Here is a 4,145-nt window from a genome sequence, read left to right as displayed (position 1 = left end):
ATACTATTGCATTGGATTTTTAGCCAAAATACGATTTTTGCTTGTTTTTTACCCAAAAGTAAAGTAAGTTTTTTTCGATCTCAAAACCATTTTATGATGACAGAAATATATTTAATTTGAGATGTTACTTGGGTCTATGTGCATGAATAAACCTTTTGCTTACGTAGACTTGGTTGTACGTGGTATGTAATAACCCGCATCTTTGTAGTGTTTTGGTAATGATATATGGTAATGATATATACGAGGGTTGGTCAGTATGTAATGAGAGTTGACCTTTGAGCCCATGTATTTCATATATATTGATGGAATTCTTTATGATGACCTTTGTCTTTCAAGCCACATGTGCGTAAATGATACCCGAGAATGGACATTCTTGAGAGGATACTCTATTCACGTGGTTTCTTTACCAAAAAAAAAATATCACGAATTTTGGTAGTCCTCAATCGATAGTGCGGACGCTCTTCAGTCGCAAACCACCAAAATTCGTGATTGATTGAAAAACCTAATAAATTATTAATTATACAGAATTTATTAGGTTTTTCAATGCAATCGTCTCGATCCATTAGTACATATTATGAAGTACTTGTAATCTACCACAAAACGTTTCAAAACGTAAAAAGAGGCCAAATTTAAAAAAATCTTTTCTGTGTGGCTTTTCACCCTTTGGTCCCATTTAGTAAAGTCATAAGAACATGAAGAACAAGTCATAAATGTTATTTTTACAAAGTTACAAAGTTTTTAAAACTGTTCGAAAGCAGTGCAATATGCAGTAGGCTGTGTATTATCAAAAGCATTTGAAGGTTTGTGTTTTATTTTATACTGCGCGTTAGTAGTAGAATAATATTATATACAAATCGACCATCTGTCAACCTACTGCACATAGGCCCTACGGCGCAGAATCCCACATGACGATGAGGATTTTAACAAAGTGAGAGTTTTCTACTTTTTCTTGAATCAAAATACGTTATAACGTCTATACGGAAAAACTTCAATCACGCACGAATAGTAATTCATTCACTCTACGATATAAACACGACAAACTAAGAAAACCAACAAGTATAGATGACTCTGTAGGTCTAAAGAATTTTTCACAAAATATATGGGACCAAAGGTGAAAAGCCACACAGGAGAGATTTTTTAAAACTTTGGCCTCTTTTTACGTTTTGAAACGATTTGGGGTAGATATTGATGCTTTTTCTGAAATTAAGGTTACTCTTGCTTTCTTGACCTGCGGGCCATTCTATTGGGGTCACACTTGGAGTGTTTAATCGTCGTATGGGGTCGCCTGCTTCGGGCCTGCCGGCCCTGGGCCTTGATGTTTTTTGTTGACACTGGCCCCAATTAAGGGTGACAGCATTCCGGTTTCGACAGCCCGTCATAAATAGCGACAGCCTGTTACACATTTCATACTTTTTACTTTTTCCCCAATAATTTCACTCATTCTTCTGCGCGGGCCCTGCCCTCTATCAGGTGCTTGTTGGGTATCCATATTTCGCGGTTAGTGATTCTTTGATTCTAGTTTTATATCCATATTTCGCGGTTAGTGGTTCACTGTAGCCCTGGTGGATATCAACATTTCACGGTTAGTGGTTCTTTGTAGCCCAACGGGGCAAACTAGTTGGATATCCATATTTCGCGGCAGTTTCTATATTCTGTGGGGTAAATATTTATTAACGTTTAATAGCTGAACCCCATTTCAAAGATTTGCATCAACAGGGCATTGCGGATATTTTTTTACCGATAAACATTTTACATAACATAATACATTTACAATACAAGTATATGAGGCTAGATTTCGCTGTGTTTAGTTTTATAAGACAGATTTATTGCCATTATTATTTCCACTTATCAAAAGAAAAATACATTTATTAGAATTAAATTTCTACCAGGGTTCGAACCCATAACCTTTGGATCCATGTCCATGGGCTATACTACTATGCCACGAGTAGTTCTGCTAGAATTGCGTTTGTTCATCATACTTATAATGATTACGAAATAAAGCGCATACACACGTTATACTATTATTGCTGATAAATACGTATAATCTCCGATCAATATTGAACCTTGCCTCCGACTATGCTGTTCTTGCTTCGCACAATAGAAGCCGGACTTGTGAAGTGTAGATAAGAGAATGTTTTGCGTAATATATTTTTGATGGTTAATATATTTTCATTTTTAAAGTTGTCAGTTTTCATAATATTGCAATTTGTTAATATGATATAAAAATCACGTATAAGTATCTAATTGTAAGAGTATTGGATCATTTTTAATGTTAATAATTGCGAAATGCCGGCGGGAGAGACAAGCAAAAAATGTGTATCTTAGCAGTTTCTGCGATTCCTGCATTAGTTTTTATGAATAGAATACAATAGCGGATACAATAGCGGATTCAATGGAACTCTACTTCGGGCACATAAACCTCGTCCATTTCCAACCCATTTTACTTCGTTACCATGGTTACCTACAACTTACGCATATGAGGCCAGAATTCTGTAAACGCAATTTTCTCAAAACAGCCAAAATGGAGGTTAGAGAGCCCTCGATACTGGAATAGTTGATGCATGTCCGGGGTATAATGTATGTCACTAGGGCGTTAAATATCTATATAGACCATGATGCAGTCATGTCTACAGTAGAATTCATCTCGACCTTTGCAGGACTTAACCCCATTAAAAGCTATTAAACCAAGATAACACTCATTGAAACAGCTCAACTGATTAAATCGGATCTTCTCTGGCTGTGCACATGTGACTGTTTTCATGTGCGATATCGCAATAAAGTTTGTATTATAGCTTCAGTTGGGTAACCGATTATAAAGGAAACGAAAGGAAACAATGGTATGTGTACTATTGTTCACGAAATGAGACAATGGCGTGCTTTTTGTTAACCAGCATTCTTGAAAATGAGCAACATAATGATTGTTGACTTAACACAGTTTGGAAATAATTTCTTCATATTTTTGGTGTTATGTGTCGTTTACATATCCTTCCTAAAACACACAAGTACGACCCTCTCCAAACACCTAAATTAGCTAAAAATTTAGGACATGTTACAAAACTTTATTTTCTAGAACCGATTTAGAATAATTTAAATGTAGCTTTTACCGTTTTTTTGTGGCATCCTTCAGAAGTGAGCGGTCCGATACCAATATTTTCGGTCAAATCTCCATTCAATTAACACGGGGAGTTGGCTAGCTATCATATTTTACAAAAGTGCGACCATTTCTGAACATCTAACCTAGCTGTAATTTTAGGTCATGTTAGAGAAATATATTTGCTAGAAGTTTTGGAGAATAAATAAAATATTGGCTGGTTATTTTTCACACAGTGATGTTAACTAGGCAAGTGTCCATTCTCCCAACATACATCATTTGTAGAGGTCACGCGACAATGGTGAGAGCACTGTGTATTGTGTATAGGAAAACGGACAGTAACTGCAGTATGCGCGTATTTCTACTTAGATTACAGCACACTTATAAATTAGATTTTGCTCTCAACATTATTAATAGTATCAATGGTATGCGGATATTTCATTACCAATTATTACTTACAAGCATATAGGGCCTATAGAAAGAATCTAGAATGAATATATGCTGTATCAAAATGATTGGTACACATCCGTTTCCAGTTATTATGGACAATATCAATGTTATTACATGTCATCACAATTATGACTTCTGGTCATTTCAAGAAGATAGATGCCAATTTGTGAAAATCTTTTCAAAATGGCTTTTCATTCAAACTAATGGGTACCAATCATTTTGATCAAGCCTGTATATATATGTGATTTTTTTATATTAAATATTTCAAAGGCATATTTCAATTTAAATGCAAAACAATTAAGGTACCGGTACTATTTATTGTTGCCACCTAAACAATGGCATATGTCATAATTAGTACCAATAAAAATTTTCAATTTGTGATATTTAACAGTCCTCAAAGTAAACTTAAACTAAATCTAATGATATGTACTTTTAAAAAGTACATACACTTTAAAATGTGTTACTGGAATGAAAAGCCGACGATCAATTGAAAAAACATGCTTAAAATAAATTGTTATAGATTCATATTATTATTATTATTATTATTATTATTATTATTATTATTATTATTATTATTATTATTATTATTATTATTATTATTATT

The sequence above is a fragment of the Amphiura filiformis genome, chromosome 1 (genome assembly GCF_039555335.1).
Source record: "Amphiura filiformis chromosome 1, Afil_fr2py, whole genome shotgun sequence".
Classification (NCBI taxonomy): domain Eukaryota; kingdom Metazoa; phylum Echinodermata; class Ophiuroidea; order Amphilepidida; family Amphiuridae; genus Amphiura; species Amphiura filiformis.
This window is presented reverse-complemented; position numbering follows the sequence as displayed.